Source organism: Engraulis encrasicolus, unplaced genomic scaffold (genome assembly GCF_034702125.1).
Source record: "Engraulis encrasicolus isolate BLACKSEA-1 unplaced genomic scaffold, IST_EnEncr_1.0 scaffold_243_np1212, whole genome shotgun sequence".
NCBI lineage: Eukaryota > Metazoa > Chordata > Actinopteri > Clupeiformes > Engraulidae > Engraulis > Engraulis encrasicolus.
The window spans coordinates 36,736-57,249 of NW_026945527.1; the positions used below are offsets into that span (position 1 = coordinate 36,736).

The 20,514-nt window shown below is 42.4% G+C and overlaps 1 long non-coding RNA gene and 1 pseudogene across 1 annotated transcript; one reads left to right on the forward strand and one right to left on the reverse strand.

The window, feature by feature from the left end:
- Window positions 1–11,804: 11,804 nt before the first annotated feature.
- LOC134442735 (putative nuclease HARBI1) lies at window positions 11,805–13,036 on the reverse strand (annotated as a pseudogene).
- Window positions 13,037–15,869: 2,833 nt separating this feature from the next.
- On the forward strand, window positions 15,870–18,114 carry LOC134442734 (uncharacterized). Its single transcript, XR_010033466.1, has 3 exons — window positions 15,870–16,247; window positions 16,611–16,685; window positions 17,776–18,114. It is a non-coding gene; the product is annotated as an uncharacterized LOC134442734 (long non-coding RNA).
- Window positions 18,115–20,514: the final 2,400 nt, after the last annotated feature.

Sequence of the window (20,514 nt, forward strand, 5' to 3'; positions counted from 1 at the left end):
AATATACAGTTATATAACATTCACTTTACTCTCAAATTATTTTTGTTAGGTGTTCCTAACGGCCTGAAAGCCTCTCAGAGGCCCTAGACTCCAGAGGGTTAATAAAAGGGATTGGTGCAAGATAAGAAAAAAGCCTACAAATCACTAAAACAAAGCAGAATAACATTTAAATCACATTGGAAATGTTTCAAAAGGATGTCTAAAAGGAATTAATCACAAAATATGCAAATGAGATTTTTAACACTTTGGTGACTGACCCAAACATTCCATTTTTTTCACACTTGATGACCTTGTGTCAAACAAAAGCGTATTGTGTGGCCATACTACATGGTAGAGATACAATACACACACCATTGTAATCAGAATTAGATGCACTTTAAAATGATATAAAACATGAATAGGTATGCATGTTTCATTATAAATTACTTCAATAAATATCCTCAAAAATAATAAGAAAAAATGTAAAAAAATGAATTTGTCATCACAAATCTTACTTTACCCCTAATTTCTTTTGTAGATATACCTGTAGAAAAACTTAGAGTGTATGAAAGACTAATTACGTTGTCCCCTACTCAATGAAAAAAACAAAATCAATTTATCATTTTCTGGTCAAAAGTTACGGTCAATTCATTATGCCTTGCATGGTGCAGCACAAATTATAGAATTATAGATTTGCTTCAGAGTTTCACATTTGACCCAAATCTTTAGTCACAATGGTCAAAAGGTTGTTTTAGACACAGCTATATATATTTGATTATACTTTTGGACACACAAAACAACATTTTCATAAAGTTTTCACTCGTTAAATTACAGCTAAACATACATTTTTCCCCTTCTCACCATGAAAACACTCAATACTGCAGTATAATCTAGTATAATATCAATTGTGCAGAATATTCTTGATTTATTTGCAACCATGAATAGTAGGGTCATAAATGGAGGTTCCGTGACCATCCTCTGGCAACAATGTTTTGATGATTGATTTGACCTCTATGGACCCTTTAGAAAAGATTTAGCCCCCATGTCCCTCGCAAAAATCCCGGCATTTTTTGCTAGAGAGCCAAATTCAAAATGGCGTCCAGCGGCATCTCTAAAAAATAATTTTGATCTGAATGACCTAGAATCATGTATGAAGGCACTTTTTCATACAAGTCAACAATGAGGATTCCAAATCTGACATCATTTTGGTTATAAAACTTTGTTTTGACAGCAAAATTCAAGATGGCCGCCATCTAGAACCATTATTTTCGACCTTTTTAGGCCGTCACCGCCCAAAATGATCATATTTGGACTGGGAACCTCTCAATTTGTGTGACATTTGTGTTTACATTTATCATGTAAAGATATTGAGAGAATATCTGATCTACAAGCCCACAATTCCTCACATTGTTGGGCGTAGTGGGCTTGTAGATGGGCTATTTTAACAATGTGTCTTTTTTGAGTATGCGATTATTTGACAATTTGGCCGATATTTTAGCATTGTTTGATGATTACTTTGGATGCAGTGATGGTCTTTTACTTTGAGAGTCCTTACATTATGACCCCACCCCCCAAAACAGGGGGTCTTGACCCACAGGTTGAGAACCACTTATCTAGTTTTTTTTTTGTTTTTTTAAAATAAATCTTCACGTTTCACATTTTCCAAGCATTCTTGCACAGAGAAGCCCGTTGAGGAACTCAAGGCAAGAGCTGCTGAAATGGAAGAAGTGCGCTCACAGCAGTGATCAACTTGGTTGAAGACAGTCAGTTTGTGAAGCTCCCCGAGATGCAAGAACACTGTGTTGTTAAGGAATGTGTGGTCTTATTCAACCCCAATGGCACATACAGGAAGACGCAGAAGAGCAAGCCCATCTATCTCCCTCCACCCCGTTTTGATTTAAGAATCCTATCTTGCTCTAATTCAGTGGTTCTCAAACTTTTCCCATCATTTCCCCCCTCAGAGGGTCTGGATGCCTCCGTGCCCCCTCCCCCTTTTTCTGGGGTAAAAATCACTTCTGGCTGGCGCTATCATAGTTATGTCTGACCTGAGGTAAATTAGTAAATAAATGGTTTCCAAGCAAAAGCAGTACTTGCGCAAACTGATTTTGCGATTGCTGCACAGAATTAAAGGAAAGGTGAGATAAAACAAAGAGGGACTGCAGTCGAATGGAGTGCAGATGTGTGTTCATTTCCTATTCTATTCAAATCAATGACAATTAATAATATAATGTTGGTGAGGGGGGCTTTAAACATATTGGCTTATTAAAAAATATATTTTTTGGGGGGGGAGGGGGGCAGATGTCACACGCCCCCCCTGTGATGCCTCCGCGCCCCCCCCCCACCCCCCCCAGGAAGGCTTGCGCCACACTTTGAGAAACTCTGCTCTAATTGACATAGGCATGATCTGGAGGATGGGAACTCCATCAGCTGAAGATTGGCAGGCACAGGACGGCACCCTATACAAGTAGGTTGGGCTATGCCCAAAAGCTGTCATCCATCATCCTTGCCTTCTCATGCTTCCAGTATCATCGGTGCCAATGATCCCTATGATACACCATACTTAACAAAAGAAGACGAACGAGACCTGCGCATACATGGTAATGCACATACATACACATGAAATTGACAAGTTCCCATCTGCCAAGTCTTTCAAAATGTTATTGTGTAGTGTCAAAATCAAGAAAAAGACTACACCATTGAGCAGTCTGAAGCTCTTCACGGTTTATGATGGTCAATGATCAGGTTGTAGTGGCCCTGTTGTTATTGATGCAGCTAATATTGATATACCGATACCGATGTCTACGGCAGCTTCCTGGCATGCTAAGCATTAAGAGAAACGAAGAGACTGTCCTCTTCCATGACCTGCTGACAAGAGATGGCAGACTGCATTGTTCAGCTACACTATTTTACAGGCTGTGATGCCAACTTACCTGTAGGGTTCTATGAAAAAGGAAAATCATCAGTACATGAAAAGGTGATAAAGAGCTCTGTGGCAAGGCAGCAACTCTTGGTTGCTCTCTGTTCACCTTGAAGAGGGAGTACAACAGCTGTTTGCGTTCACAAGACAGATGATCTATGCAGACAAGAAAAGTAGCACCATGGCTGAAGCCTGTGCTTCCAAGTCAAAGACCATGAAGAGAAAGTCTTTTATCTGTCTCCCTCCATATGCAGACAGCTTATGCCAACACTGCCTCTGTCCCAACTACTTGCCGTATCTAGTGCGCCACCCCACACTAAAGAACCACCCATAGCCACTCAGACATGGTTGGGAGTATAGCGTATAGCTTCCCCGGGTCCTATATTCCCCGGTCTTTGTATGGGACTGAGGAACTACCGACCCTTTTTCTAAAAAGGGTCCCATGTTCCCCGCATTGTATGGCCCAGGATGCTTCACATGCATATCTCTTGCACGAACGGTTGCCATGCGTATTTCATGTCAAGTTTGCGAACAGTGGCAGCCTAACCCTAACCGTAACCCTGACAACAACCCTCGCTAGTCATGCGGCAGCAGTCTACTTGGAAGCAGCAGGAATAGAATTTGAAAAAAGGGTTCTAAGTTCCCCGGTGGCGGGGGGACATAGGACTCGGGGAACATAGCTCCCGGGCAACATAGGGGTGACCCTGGGAGCTCATACACTGATGATTTCCCTTTTTCATAGAACCTTGAGTTGGCATCATGGCATTGTGCAGCTACACTGTTTTACAGGCTATCTGCCATCTCTTCTGTCAAAAGGTCACAGAAAAGGACCTCTTTGTCTCTCTTATTGCATAGCATGCCAGGAAGCTGCTGTAGACGTCGGTATCAGCTGCATCAATAACAACAGGGCCACTACAACCTGACTGTCATTGACCATCATTAACAGTGAAGAGCTTCAGACTGCTCTATGGTGTAGTCTTTTTCTTATTTTTGACACTACACAATAACATTTTGAAAGACTTGGCAGATGGGAACTTGTCAATTTCATGTGGATGTATGAGCATTACCATGTATGCGCAGGTCTCGTTCGTCTTCTTTTGCTAAGTATGATGTATCGTAGGGATCATTGGCACCGATGATACAGCCTGATCTCCAAAAATTCCGTGCTCCTGGACACGGATGTCCAGGAGCACGGATTTTGCCAAAATTCTGTGCTCCTGGACACGGAATTGTTTTCCATGATGGGCACACGGAAGTGCTTTCTATCTATTACCTCAGCACTGTGTTAACTCTATCATTAGAAAATACATACCAAATGCTAATCCTAAACAAAATAATGTTATAGCAATTTAAGTTGTGCCCTGACCAAAACATTCCCTAACCTTAACCTGTCATTAAAGACATATTTTTGAGAAATACCTTTTCCAGTTGGTTGCTAGCAGGGCTTGACATTAACTTTTTTCACCCAGCGGCCACTGTGGCTAGTGGTTTTCCCGAGTCACTAGCCATTCAGGTGTTCCCCTAGCCACAACTTTTATATAGTTTTTTTCTTTATCATGATAGCGTATGTCTAACCTCAGAAGCAAGATGAGGGTTTAGCTTTCTACATGGAAATATATCAAGCAAATAGAAACTGAGTTACTGAGATTTTCTTGAACTTAAATACAAACAATTCATACGGGCAGAATAGGGTACTATGATTCGCATGTCATACCAAGGACTAAGCTGCCAGCCAAATTGGCTAGTGACACTGACGGTATTACTAGCCGCAGCCAAGTTTTACCAGCATTTGGCCAGCTGGCAGGTGCCAGTGTCAAGCCCTGGTTGCTAGGCTATCAAATTCATATAATGAATGAAAGTAGCTAGCTGAAAACTAGCTGTGCATAGACCAAAACAATCCCTAAACCTAACGGTTAGACATGCATATGTCTAATTTCAAATATTTTTTCTAAAAAAAAAATTTCCTACTGACAGGTTAGTAACCTGTCAGTAGGAAATGTTTTTTTTAGAAAAAATATTTGAAATTAGACATATCCTGAGAAAACACAAGACTGTGGAAACATAGAGCTGTGGGAGTAGTCTATAGAGAGAGCACTTCACTGTGTCCATCACGGAAAACAATTCCGTGTCCAGGAGCACGGAAAACAATTCCGTGTCCAGGAGCATGGAATTTTGGCAAAATCCGTGCTCCTGGACACGGATTTTGTGCCCTTAAAGGGACAGTTTGGTCAATTTCAACATGCAGTTGTAATGCTCACACTACCCTGGACTTGTCAGTGCCTGAGATTTTTTTCTTCTTCTTCTTCAGCCGTTTCCGAGATCCTGGTCATTGTAATGGGGGCAGCTCTTTGTTTACATTTCAAAAAAACATTTTTATTTATTCCCAAAAACATCCAAAAGGTTATAAAACATCAGCAGACAACTAGCAAACAGCAGTACCTTTTGGGAAAATATTTGGAGTTGGCCTATGTTTCATTTTTTAAAAATGTAAACAAACGCTGCCCCCATTAGAATTGCTCATATCTCGGAAAGGGCTGAGCCGAAAAATGTGGCATCACCAGGTACTGACAAGTCAAGGGTAGCGTGAGCAATACAACTGCATGTTGAAATTGACCAAACTGTCCCTTTAACATCCGTGTCTAGGAGCACGGAATTTTTGGAGATCATGTTGGATGATACTGGGAGCATGAGAAGGCAAGGATGATGGATGACAGTTTTTGGGCATAGCCCAACCTACTTGTATAGGGTGCCATCCTGTGTCTGCCAATCTTCTGCTGATGGAGTTCCCATCCTCCAGATCATGCCTATGTCAATTAGAGCAAGATAGGATTCTTAAATCAAAACAGGGTGGAGGGAGATCTTCGAGATGAGCTTGCTCTTCTGCGTCTTCCTGTATGTGCCATTGGGGTTGAATAAGACCACACATTCCTCAACAACACAGTGTTCTTGCAGCTCGGGGAGCTTCACAATCTGACTGTCTTCAACCAAGTTGATCACTGCTGTGAGCGCACTTCTTCCATTTCAGCAGCTCTTGCCTCGAGTTCCTCAACGGGCTTCTCTGTGCAAGAATGCTTGGAAAATGTGAAACGTGAAGGGTTTTTCTACTAGATAAGTGGTTCTCAACCTGTGGGTCAAGACCCCCTGTTTTGGGGGGTGGGGTCATGATGTAAGGACTCTCAAAGTAAAAGATCATCACTGCATCCAAAGTAATCATCAAACAATGCTAAAATATCGGCCAAATTGTCAAATAATAGCCTACTAAAAAAAGACACATTGTTAAAATAGTCCACTACGCCTCCCAATGTGAGGAATTCTGGGCTTGTAGATCAGCTATTCTCTCAATATCTTTACATGAGAAATACAGTCACACAAATTGGGAGGTTCCCAGTCCAAATATGATAATTTTGGGCGGTGACGGCCTAAAAAGGTCGAAAATAACGTTTCTAGATGGCGGCCATCTTGAATTTCGCTGTGAAAACGAAGTTTTATAACCAAAATGATGTCACATTTGGAATCCTCATGGTTGACTCATATGAAAAAGTGCCTTCATACATGATTCTAGGTCATTCAGATCAAAAGTTATATTTTAGAGACGCCATTTTGAATTTGGCTCAAAAAATGTCGGGATTTTTGCGAGGGACATAGGGGCTAAATCTTTTCTAAAGGGTCCATAGAGGTCAAATCAATCATCAAAACATTGTTGCCAGAGGATGGTCACGGAACCTCCATTTATGACCCTACTAGAACTTTTACAAAACATATTGATTAAGCCCTTTTTGGTCATCAACACTGAGCACCCATTACAAATAATATATATAAAGAAAATTTCTTGTTTTACTTTTCTTAGATTTCACTTTTTTTCTTATGATCGAAAAATAACAATCATGTAATTGAATATTACACAATAGCTATGTCAATCAAAACAGCACGTCATTACTGGATTTCCGTTTCCTCTTATCATCATACTCCGTCGAATCCCACACTTGTAATTTTTACTGTGACAAAACAAAACAGAAAAAAGGGCGATGAGAATTTCCAATTCCGCCCGACTACTTTCTCTCCATGTGCCATCCATACAACCAAAGTACAGTATGGCTTCCTGGGGACTGCCTCCCATGCCTATGTGTTGGTGAAGGCACAGATTTGCAGGAGCAGGGCATCAGTTTTAAAAAAAAAAGCTTTAAAAAATGTATTGCCCTCGTCATTGTCCCTTTTGTTGCTGGAACATCAATGTAAATACCAGGTTGGCAGAGTGGACGGAAAGGTGGCAGTTGGGGAGCGTGGTTAGCATCATGACCGCTCCTGTATGGATGGGCAGGTCTCACTCTCCCCATCTCCTTCCTCGTCCCTTCGCCACACCTGGACGCTCTGCCTCCGACATCCCGTTGAGTTGTGGCCCATCCACCTCAGAATTGGAGAAGGGCTGAGGCTGAGTCGTGGTCAAGGGAAGATGTTGAATTCTAGATGTTGAGACACACACACACACACACACACACACACACACACACACACACACACACACACACACACACACACGTTATTCCAAGGCCAAATTCTGCTAGAGTTGCAACTGAGCGTACTAAGGCACATGTTAATTTAATTTAATTTTTAATTTTTAAGATGCAGAGCTGATGACCCCATCATCATTTCACTACAATTACCATGTATGTGACAAATAAAAGTACTTGAACTTGAACTTGAACTTTTTATGGCACTCTTGTTTAGGCTACTCCATCTAGACTTGCCCATATTGACACAAACAATTCTGCAATGTGTTGACAAAGGTCGAATCTAAATTCACCCCCAGGGAGTTTGGCTATGAATTGGCTATGAATAATTAGTTGTAGCAGCAGACATGCTGCACAAACTCAGCCACAAGTGTTACAAGGCTACAAGTAGTAGGTCTAGTGCCTAACACACAGGCTGAACCTGAAGAACTTTGTTTACTCAGGCGAAGCTTTCATTTGCGAGATGAAGATGAACAGTGTTATAAAAAGTCACAAAACCTTGGTTGATCTTGTAATAGGCCTACAGTCCATGGGCACAGTACCTACAAAACAGTCTGATCAGACTAAGTAACCCACCGTGCATTTCAGTGAGGCTGCAAGTAAGCTAGCCATCATACAAAATCTGGCTGACTGACGTGCCTTATGTAGGCTACTGGGCTGAGTATCTGACTCACCAGCGAGATAAAGGGAGAGAAAAGGTGCAAAATATCGGTTTATTTTAGGTGTAATGCAATCACTAAACATACTACATGGAAAATATAGTCTGTCCAAACTGTTATCCCATGTAACCAAACGTTTTTGCGAGACTGCACGAAAGCTAGCCATCATACAAAACCAATGTACAAAACAGCTGACTGACAAGCCATTTACTCGGCTGAGTCTCTCATGAGCTAACAGATAAAGCGAAGTAAACAGTGATATCAAGACACATGTCTCGGTTTATTTTAGTTATAAATGCAATCCGTGAACAACCCAGGCTGCCATCCTCCCATGTTATCAAACGTTTAGGCGAGGCTGCATGTAGCTAGCCGGCAAACAAAACAGCTGACTGAAGCCTGGGGACCATTCCATCAACGGCGGTAACCCCAAATCCGAGCTGAAGTCGGTAAACCACGCTATTTTTAGACAGAGTTCCGTTCCATCAGCCTTGCTAACCTGAAACTCAGCTGAGTTGCCACGATAATTTATTCTCCAACTGTAACCTGGTAGCTCCCAGGTTAAACAACAGGCTAAGTGAATCAGTGTTGCAAAGAATTTCAACCTGCAGGAAACTGTGGCACAACCGGACCGTTCCGCATTTTCCCACCAGCATTTTGCGAGATCAAAGCGAGCCAGTCTCCCTATCAAAACAGTGCATGCGGTGGTAATGCCTGTTAAAACTCCAATAATTACCATTGTCTTTCATTTCGGGGGATTTCTTTGATAATAAGCACATTTTTAGAAAACGTTTATTGTCTTGATAATAAAATAACTTCAAGCAAATCTCGATGCGGAGAAGGTGGTGTAGATGGCGCAGTGGGTAGGCGCGCTGCATGATACGTGAGTGCGCCGGGTTCTAATCTGTTATCTGGCGACATGTTATAGGATAAAAATGAAATCTTCAGAAACAAAGGCTACATTTGTCTATTTTCTCATTTGATGTGTCTTTAAGTGGCTGACTTCATTCTCAACCAAGTAATACGCCTATTTACACTTTCCAGGTAATTAAGAAAAAGTCATCAAAGTCGCCGACGCTTGGTTTTTGCATTGCAATGATTCAGCAAATGCTCTCTGCCTTACGTGTTACCTATGCTTTGTTTCATCCTAAAACATTTTTTTTCTGAAAGAAGAACAATAAGAATAAAACAGTCAATCTGATGAAAGCATATACATTTTACGCTGTGAAATATCTGATAAAGCAGCTTTACCCAAATGCACTAACGTCATTGGGTACGGTGGGAATCGAACACGGGACTTTGAATTGAAATGCTGCTGCGTTACCGATGAGCCACCAATTCTCAAGCCATTATTGTAGGCCTAATTTAAGATGTTTCAAACCTGTTAAATGCGAGGAATCATACGATTTTTTTCCTTTTTTAAAAAAAATCAAATTTAAACATCCTAGTAGTATGATAAAATAAGACAAGTTTACCTCGCCACTTGAGTCATGGTTGGTCTAGTGGTATGAACACAGGGCACTCGTACGACAGGGGTTCAATGCTTCCAGCAATGGTAGCCTTGTCCAAGATTTTTTTCCCTTCTTTTTTGAAATTCCAACCCGAAATTAACACGTGAAGAAAGTGTAACTTGTTCCATTAGCAAATGTCATGTCTGAAAAGGAACCATTTTACCACTGCTTCATTTCTTAGTTCATTTCTTGTGTTTTGCAAGACTGACTACTCTGATTTGGGTGTGTTTGCAGTGAATAGGCTATGTGTCCATTTAGCTATGGTGTGGTTTAGAGGTGCACCGAAATGAAAATTTGTGGCCGAAACCGAAACCGAAAAATAATTAATCACTTGGCCGAATACCGAAACCGAAACCGAATATTACAGTTCAGTCAAAAGTGATCAAAAGTTAGGTTTTTCACTATTTTTGAATATTGCTGAAATAATTGTTTATTGGATGTGCACGAATATTCGAATGTTCAAGTATTCGTTTTCCTTTCGAATTTAGAATAGTCCTGTCGAATAAAAAAAATCCAGCCAGTAAAAAAAAAATCTGTGTTGGCCTCCCTAGCAGTGTTAAGTGACAAATGAAAAGTACTGCAGGGTTACATTAAATTAACCCAGTAGCTCCCCTGTATTCTAATTTCTCTGGTAGGTCTAGATACGATGCTCATCTTTCATTTCCAACTCGTAAGGCGAGTGTGTATGAAAGCGTCCCGCCCCCCGCCGACACGACACACACACAGCCAGGGAGAAGCCACGCATCTCGTGCATTTCGGGAATGGGCATTGGGCATTCATAAATAAATCGTTGACACTGTAAATCTGCAATTGGTGATGGTTTTGTAAACATGGACTGTCATCTGTAACTGTTCGGGAATAATGTCACATCAATTTGCGTCTGATTTGGCCAGCGTAAACTTCTGCAAGGTAAGCTACTTGTAGCTGTCAGTCAGTGTCAACAATGGCAGGTTATTTCAATATCTCTAACGCTAATACTGATAAGCTAACAAGCGAAGTAAACTAGCTGAGCACTCTTAGCTGAGGCGATTTTATCTGGCTTACTACACTATAATCTGCAACTATTTGGGGGTCGTTTCATATGGCGTTGCTTCGGATTTGTAAAACAAACTTTGTAAAAGCCACCCCCTGTAGCCGTGCGAATCGGGATACTCTCTGTCAACAATGTCAATTGCTAACTAGTTCTAATGCAGCCCAACTAGCGAACAGCTGTTCAGTGGGGTTTACTTTGCCGTGCCACGAGAATGGAAGGAGGGTAAGGGAATGATAAATATTTCTTGTCACGGACGCACAGACTCCTCTTCCAGTGAACGTGCTGCTGGACGTTCAGAGGTGTACACTCGACAGCATTTTCTAGCTATTGCTCCCCCCTGGTGCTGTAGATGGAAGGCCACTGTAAATAAGTATTGAACTCTTTATGATACGTCGGCGGAATTTAGGCTACACGTCTCAAGGGATGACAGTGGGAGTCCCTCAGTTAGCAAACGCACGTCTTTTTTTCCGATTTTTGAATAACATTCCAATAGTGGCCATCGAATTTCCAATAGTGTTTTTGGCAGAAATGCACATCCAAATGTTTTGACATGTTTTGGAAAGAAAATAAATGTGTATTTGATGTCTTCAAATGTTAGAGTAGAACTGAAATTAGTTTAATTAATGCCCATTTTCAATTCATTTTCTATTCGGCCTCCGATTCGGCCGCTCAATTGGCTTTCGGCCGAAAACCGAAAGTGTCTTTTTTTGCGTTTTCGGCCGAATATTTTCGGCGGCCGAATTTTCGGTGCACCTCTAGTGTGGTTTGTGTTTGTCCATTGTAGTCTACATTTGTAGTCTCCTCAAATGCAAGGCCATTCCTCTGTGTAGCATAGGCTAGGCCTACAGCTTCTGACATTAGGAGCTGACAAAGTACACTCTGACAAATGATGGTGATGATAGTCCACCTTTTATTTAGGTGAGAAGGGCAAAGGCACAAAAATAGAAATCATAAAATCACTCCACAATATTGAAAACTAACTAAATCACACCATTGTAAACCAACTAAAAATATCTGTCTCGATATGCGTCACGGACACATCGCCCATCTGCCCCATGAAGAGCCGCAGGATCAATCTGGTCCCACTGCTCCTCCATCCCCACCAAGGGCATCCTCTCTTTCCGGAGGTTGGCAATATTATGCAATACCGCACAAGCAACACATATGTCGCAGGCCCGTCGTGGAGTGACACGTAAGCCCTTAAGGCACCTGAAGCGAGATTTCAGTTGCCCAAACATCATCTCCACGCGGGCCCTTGTGCGGTTGTGTGACAGATTGAATGCCCTCTCTGAAGCTGTCCCCGGATCTGAATATGGAATCAGGAGGTGAGGAAGAGGGGCCCCTGTCCCCCAGCAGGATCCCATTGAACTCCCCTGCAAGACAGAAAGAGTAGTTGAACATTAAGGTTTACCATATGAGGGTGACACTTCGTCTTGATATTCATCTCTTACCTTGTGTAAATCTGTGGGACAATGTACATGCCCTGTAAATACGGGCATCGTGGGCAGATCCAGGCCATCTGGCCTCAATGTTCGTGATCAGGAAGCTGGCATCGCAGATCATCTGCCAACACAATTGAGAAGTGATTGACAGACCATCAAGGTGAAATGCAGTTGCATGACATTAGCATCCCAGAATCACAATTATTGGACCAAACGGCCTACAGGAATATTGGCCTACTAAGCCTAAGTACACTACTCTTGTCATCAAGAGCTGAATTCTGAAAGGAAGAACATGTGAATCGCATCATTACTAGTCAGTTACTTGTGAATAATTTCATATGCGTGTGGGACCTTAATGCATAGGCCTACCTGAATATTAAGGCTGTGAAACCGTTTTCGGTTGATGTAATCCCTCTCTTCGGGACCTGGAGGGGCTATAATTTTCACATGGGTGCAATCTATTGCACCCAGGACATTTGGAAAGCCTGGAAAAGGGAAGTTCATTAGTCACATGCATTAGCTAGGCTACATTTGGCATAGGCCTAATGTGACATACCAGCAACGGAAAAGAAAGCTTCCTTTATCCTCTGCTCTGGAAGATGTCCTGGGAAGGTGATGAATGTGTGCTTTTAAGGCAAGGTACACCTTACGGATTTCCCTGCACACAGTTGCCTTTGCCAGTCCCTCTGCGTCACCTATAGTGTACAGAAATGTACCCGACGCAAAAAATCGCAGGCCAATGCAGACAGACTGCACAGAGGAAAGGGCTCTGCTGCGCCGGGTGTACTTAGCAATGTAAGGATCTAGCAGGTTGGTCAGGTATACAAGGCCCTGCCGACTGAACCTGTATCTTCCATAGAGATAATCATCAGAGGCAGCTAAGGGATCATTCCTGTTCCTAAATACTCTAGGTACAGGTGGAATGAGTGCCCTGCGGACTATGTTTGCCCCTTCATCCACAATGTCCTCATTCAGAAATGGACAGGCCATGGCTGTATGTTAACATCTAAAGTGTTCAGGCTATGCTTATGTAGTGTGACGGAGGTAATCTTGCACCTGTTTACAGCAGCCTGTGCCCTAATGAGGTTCAATCAATGTTATCCAAATTAGCAATTATCTATTGTCATTGGGGTTCCCAGGCTACAGAAGCACTTGTAAACCTTACACTGAGAGAAATATATATCAATTGCTGAGTGTTTGGCCTAAAATTTACAAATTGACAATACCATGAGGAGGATTTGAACCATGAACCTTGGGTATGGGATGTAGTGTCACATTCCACTCAGCTACAAATGTATGTGAGTACCTCACCAGCCTTTGTTAATCTTCCCAACCTTTTTTGTCTCACGTGCCCCCTAAACCTCTTAGTTGTTCCATGAGTACCCCCTAATTCATGTTCTATATCACTTTCTCCATCCTTATGTGACTGCCCCATTCATTTGATATAAAAATAACATTTTTCCAAGTACCCCCTGCAGTGTGCTTACGTACCCCTAGTGGTACACATACCCCTGGTTGGGAAACACTGATCTAAACCATTACACTCTCTGTGATTATGTATAGCTGAAATATGGCAAATTGTGAAGTTAATGTAGTGCATGACTTTAGCACCTGGGCTGCCAGTTTCATATGTCCACCTTCATCTGTGTTAATGCAGGAGATGAATCAGGTTACTGCATGTGTGTAGTTCTTATTTGGAGGCAGTAGAATATGTACCTACAATGTCATTACACTGGGTGATGATTCCATGATGGCTTACTCTTTCACTTGTATAATACTCACACAATGAGAAATGGTGCTGCCACGTTAGGTTCGCTATTTTCATGAGCCTTTTCATGAAAGCAATTCACTTGCTACGTCTCGGCTACATGACACCCTTAATTCTGATTTAACTCCATGTAATTGTGAATAAGGCTTAATACCATGGGAAATGGCATGCAAACACCTAATTCTGTATTAAAATCAAAGAAAACACAAAGGGCAAGCCATTTTAATTCGAAATCATTCATTAAGAATTACAAGTCTTTTAAAACAAGCCAATAGTATCCAAAGGTGAACAATTGAAAGGGGGGTGCATTTATCAGAGGCACTGCATTTCATATGTAATGTTTCAACACTTGTTTTACATTGAAGTGGGTGTGTATTGAAACCAGTGGAGGCCCTAACACATTTTGGATTGACCAAGTGAATGTGTGATTTGTCAAACAAAACTTCACAGAAACAAGGACAGGGGATTGTGTTGTTCACATTTTATTCATTTTCACCAAGCTGTGGAGAACAGAGAAAAGAGCATTATGTAGATAAAACGTACATCAAGTCTTGCATCTGTGATGTAGGCAGTAGGCTATATATCATCCTTAGGCCGATAGGCATGATAAAAAATGTCAAAGGAGTGAATGATTGAGGACTTGGGTCCCTTCAAACTGACCTCTTTTTTTAGTTTTTTAATCTCCAGCTGGACCCGCTCCATTTCCAGCTGGACCTTGGCTATCTTAATCTTCTTGTACTCCATGTCCAGCAGCAGGTGGCGCTTATAGATGGAGCGCACATCCTGTGAAAGAGGGACAATGGTGAAAAGGGGCAGATTTGGGTTTGAATTTAGAAATAGGATAGCTCATTAGTGGCCTTACTTCGTTCCTGCTGCTGGACTGTTGTGGCGTGAATGGAAGATCTGCCACGGTCACAGTCTCCTCATCATCCGATCTCTGGGTCTGTTTCCTGGCAGACACATTAAAGGCTTTACAAATGGGACGACCAATCATGGGGAAATAGGCTGTAGCCTAGCTGATCATTACTCACGTATTGGCCAGGTAGCGCTGAACCGGCATGAGGATCCGAGCTGGTGGAGGGATGTTCAGGAGGGTCCTACAAATGAATTCCCCCTTCAGTCACTAAATGAACAGCAGACAAACAGTTAGAGATGGAAAATCCTGCTCACAGTTCAGCCAAGCAGTAGATAAAATAATACCTCCAACATATAACCTGCGAGTGGATGGGGACACTGGTTCTGATGAGGACCCTCCTTGGATTCCCTCCACCAGCGGCCGGCCTCGGTTTAGGGCCAAGGCCAGATCTTCAGCCGGCGTTAGGTTTTGGGGAGGGCTCCCACCACCTGTGGCCTGGGATTGTGCCTTCTTTTTGGATGCTGAAGTTTGTTTGGAATGATATTAAGGGACAATGTGGACAGCATTACTTAACTCATTGAATGAGAATGTGATTATGACCAATAGGCCTACTTACCACTCTGCAGGATGTTTTTGTGCTTTGTCTTAACCTGCAGGGCAGTCCGCTTAACAGTGTTCACACCACTTCTGCTCCAAAATCAAACCAAAATCAATTAGTTGGGGCTAGTGGGTGAGCCTCCAAATTACCTGGGTTTAATGGAATGTGTGACATTGGAAATGGCTTCTTTTCTTTTTCTTTTTGCAGGTTACCTTACAGCCAGACAGCACACTGTAGAGTCAAATGAAAACAACCACTTCACAAAACAAAGGGCAAATTGGGTAAACGTATAATGGGTCAGATAAGCTGCAGGGCAGATTCGAACGCGGGTCGCCCGCATGGCACGCAGCAGCGTTACCGCTACTCCATCGCAAACAGGAGGCGCCAAGTTTTCAATACAGAGATTTCAATACAGTGAGCAGGGGAGACAGTTAAAAAAAAAATACATATTCACTAGCAAAAATGGAAATGGCCTTGCCAATTTCACTCAGAGTACATTATTCGTTCGTAGGGTTAACATGTAGGGGGGAAGCTCATTTATGACACATATTGACTGTTGAAACGCAACGTACGCATTTAAACGGTCGGCAATAATCCTTTTTCCATCCAATATAAAGTCGCTTTAAAATAATGCGCATTAAAAAGTTGATGCGACACAAGTGATGGAAAAGCGGTTAAGTCGCTTCAACGCCAGCTTTGTCGACCTCATTTATATCGCTCTAAAAAGGTGGATTGGCTAGAGATAAGTCGACATAAAATTGATGGAAAAGCGTTAAAGCGACGTAGGAAGTTCGTACATGCGCAGTGCTGTTATTATATGCGCGAGAATTTGAAAGCTGAGTTTGGTCGAGAAAAGGCAGGCGTCAAGGAATGGGGCTGGGGGAAAACGCTGTTTTGATTTTTTCGAAGAAATTGACCAGCTAGCTACTGGGTGCCAGACCGGTCGTGGTTGCGAGGTCCTCTGCTGTTGACAGCACCGGTGAGTGGATTAATTGTTGTTGATGTAGGCTAGTGTTAACCTGGCTACTTTATCCGAAGGGGAACTTGCTAGGCTACTGTAAACTTGCTAATAGATAGCCCTCCTCAGGTGTCACGTAAAAGACTCCAGGTAGTACAGCTGTTTACATAAATGTCTTCTAGGTCTACTTTGTAATCTTCCCCCCTCGTATATCGCTCGCACAAGTAATGATATGTTTGTATCAAACAGGAGACGATACTCAGACAGACATAGCGCAGTAGCTAAGTAAACAGAAAGACGAGGACTGACTTTTGCTAATGAAGCTATGGATCTGATAAACGATTTCTCACTGTTTACATTGTTCGTCTGGCTCTGTACAAATAGTTCCCCCTGATGACCAATCTGGTGTGGAAGACGAGAAAGAGGATGAAGGGGATGATGAGGAAGAAGAGGGTGCTGGTAAGTCAGGATCATCATGCTTTTGAATGTCATGTTATTCATGCTAATATTGTTTAGGCCTATCACAAAAGTGAGTAGCCTACACATTTCTCTGTTTTTTTTTTTTTTTTTTTTTAAACAATTCATCATCTGACCAAAGTGAGTACTCCGGCACCCCTATGCGAAAATGCCCAGAAAGAGTCAGGTGCAGGACAATAAAAGTATTAATCCAGTGAAAGAGTAATAGAATAGTCCCGTGAAGTGAATAAAATCTGCAACACTGCTTCTCTTTTGTTAAATTTAGATGTACAAGAATGGTTTGATGTCAAAATCTTCAATAAGACCATTGGGGGACATCATGTTTAAATAGTACATATGCAAAAGGTCTCCTGCTGGAGTAACCTTTTGCCTCGGTCACTGCCTCTAGGTGACTTGTCTGACACTGACACTATGCCCTGCACTTCTTTCATCACTGGTACTCATAGTGCTGGTAGGCCTTCTGCTTGTCAAGGATGCACTTTGCCTGATTAAGACCTGAGGGTCGAAAAGTTACGCTCTCACTATTCAATTTAACAGAAGACAAGTAGTGTTTAGGACTTTATTCACTTTAACTTACCTGTATTGTAAGCATCCAAATGTTGGCAGCATTCATGTCAAACCATGTCAGTACCAGTACCATGCCTCACTAGAGGCATAACACACTGTTGTCTTCAAACTACTCACTTGGGTACTGTCACACGTACTTGACACCATCTAAAACAAAATTGTTTATCTTGGGCTTATCAGTCCACAAGAAATGGTCCAAAGCACTGTGACACTGAACCAAATCATGCCTCACTGAAGACCTTTCTATGCATTTTCAAATAGGGGTGTACTCACTTTTCTCTTGTCAGAGGTTGAGGTGTCATTTTGATAAACAGCTTCAAAATATTCTTAACACTGACATCCATTAAATCATTGGAACTGAATATGTTCACGCTTACTTCAGGCTAATATGTTCCAGCTTAGTTGACACCCTTTAACTTGGATTAAAAAAACCTCTAGTGTAATACCATGTCTCGGATAACTTAATTAAATGTGTTTGTATTTTATGCGTTTCCTCATGTAATAGAAGACTACAGTGGACAAGTGACCATGGAGGATTTAGAGCCCCCAGGCCCCACCCCAGCTGCAGCAGGAGGTAGTCGCCTGTTTCGCAGGCCACTGAAGAAAAAGTCTGTACTAGCTGCATAGAGTCAGCAGCTGTCGGACTTACTGAAAAGGCAAGAGGCAGGAGGAGGAAGATGGAGAGATGCTAACTTCTCTGAGAACGTCCGTCAAGCGCCAGTTTGGAGCATCAGAATAACCCGCCCATTGCCTCTTCAAGCAGCCAAGTGGGCTTACCATTTAATGTTATTTAATATTTAATACTAATTATGAATATTTATTAAATGCATTTTTGTGAAAAATGCCCATGTTTGTTTGTTTGTTTATAATATACATATTCACTTGATGTGAATTCTGTGGTCTTTCACAAATGCATGTGACGCATCAGGTGACGCATCAGGTGACGCATCAGGGTATCTCTTATTGCCGCTGCCTCAGTGTCCTCCTCAGCTGACTCGGGATCTTCTCCTCTGCTTTATAATGTTAAATTCAACTCTTCAAGTGTTAATTCAACAGTACATTAACACTAAAATGAGTGGGACCATATGCTCTAAGCAGTGTTGACTTGAGACTGCAAATTTTACCATGTGATAGGCATACAACCTCAGACAAAATAAAAAATCACCTGTCATGTAGGATGTTCATTCAGTTGATGTTAGCTAGTCCTTTTCAGACAGGACAGGTACAGGGGTTGGCCATGGAGGGCGGGGAGGTGTTGCTCTCACGGGTCTAGGCCTACTGTAGTATGATGGCCTGTATGCTGCTCTGTGTCTGTCTGACAAGGCAGTTTTGGGTTGGGTCTGTGATTCATCATTTTTCTTTAAATAAATAAATAAATAAATAAAACCCTAAAATCACTGAATGAACATCCTCCACGACAGGACACATACTTTTTTTTGCCAGGGGCTGTTTGTAAAATTGCAATTGTTTTGTAGTGCCTAAAGCTAACTTAAAAAGTGCTATTGCCACCCGTTTCCCCAACGACAAAAAATGTCATTGGTTTCAATGAGGGCACTCGTGTTTTGGCAGGCACTCGCTTTTTGGCACGACACCACCTCTGCTCTCCCTGCTCGCAGGGTCAGGCCTCATATGTGGCTCTACAAGCACACATACCTCTCTCGAAACAGATGTTTGCTAACTCGAAAATCTGTCAAACTGACGCTCCGTAGGCTATGTTGGCACGTCCATCTCCCACCACAAACATGCGAGTCGCCTTCTCCGGACTGTCATCCTTTTCCTGATCACAATTATTGCGGATAGTATATTGATTATTAATAACACGACACGTAGACTGTCCATCTTGTTTTGTCGGTCAAGGCTATATTCTCACGCGCGATAAAGTCTATTTTTCTTTTGGCACAAACGTTCTAAAAGAGCGACGCAGTGGATGGAAAACGACCAAGCGCGACAGAAATATGTGGATTAACGAGAGGCATTGTGACGTAGCTTCAATGCGCTTCAAGTACTTTTTTGATGGAAAACGGTTCTGGTGCGACTTGTGTCGCTTTAAATAAAATCGACACAAGGTACAAGTCGCTTCAGAATTGGATGGAAAAAGGATTAGTGTCCTGCCAGGCCCTGTCACGGGCCTTAGTAATTGCCACCGTGTTTCCTTTTTGTACGATGACATCTTTTTTCTCCTCGTACAGTTGGAGAAGCAGAGTCTGCTCGGCAGAATTGAAAAAGTCAGCTCTTACCTTAGACATTTTGATCTCTAGATCGACAATCGATGTGCTGGTCTCCTTAAATACCCCGCCCAATCGCCGAACGCAAGGTTTGATTAGCTGGGTTGAGTTAACCAAAACTACGCGCAGCTGATCTGAGTTACAGGAACTGGTTGAGGCTTAAGTTTAAGATGCCGCTACCTCAACCCAGATTTAGATGGATTAGCGCCGCTGTTTTTACCGCGATTGGTGGAATGGTCCCCTGGGCTACTCGGTGCCAGCGAGATAGAGCGAGATAAACAGTGATGTAAAAAGGCACAAAACCACAGTTTATTTTAGTTGTAAGAGAGTTGGTAAAGGCACCGCACATAAAACAATCTGTCCGGACTTCAATCCCATGTAATCATGCGGTTTTGATGGCTGCAACTAGACTGGCAAACACAAGCAGAACATCAAAAAACTTTTACTCACTTCTCTTCTTCCTCAGTGTCGGACATGTCACATGACATGCTCACGGTCCAAGATGTCATACTCTTTCCCACTGGATAATCCACCAGTTTCGCTGTCTTCACTGTCGCTGTTATCCCATATGTGTTGACAACATATTTAGGCCACTTCAGAGGCGGAAAAAACTTGACGAGAAGTCGTGTTTACAGTAGCGTCGCTTACAGCTGGTTAGCCGACTGTCAATGAAGGCGGGAGATTGTCGCGCGTTACTTCACGACATTTGAAGTGTATACAGTTCAGCCAATAGGCTATGAAAACGATGTAAAGTACTTGGCAATGATTGGCCAATTGATGATAACATGTGGTGACGTTTATTTCATCGGTGAGGACAACGAAGCAGTAATGTGGTTCGAAATCGAATATTAACTCAGGTGGTGCTGCTGGCACACTGACCCATTTGCTCTGCTCCTGAAACCTTTTCACCTTCAACACCGTGTGTTTGTGGGTGTTTGTGTTTGTGTGCGTGCGTGCGTGCATGCGTGCGTGTGTGTGTGTATGCGTGCTTGTGTGTGTGTTTGTCCCGAATTTCGCGC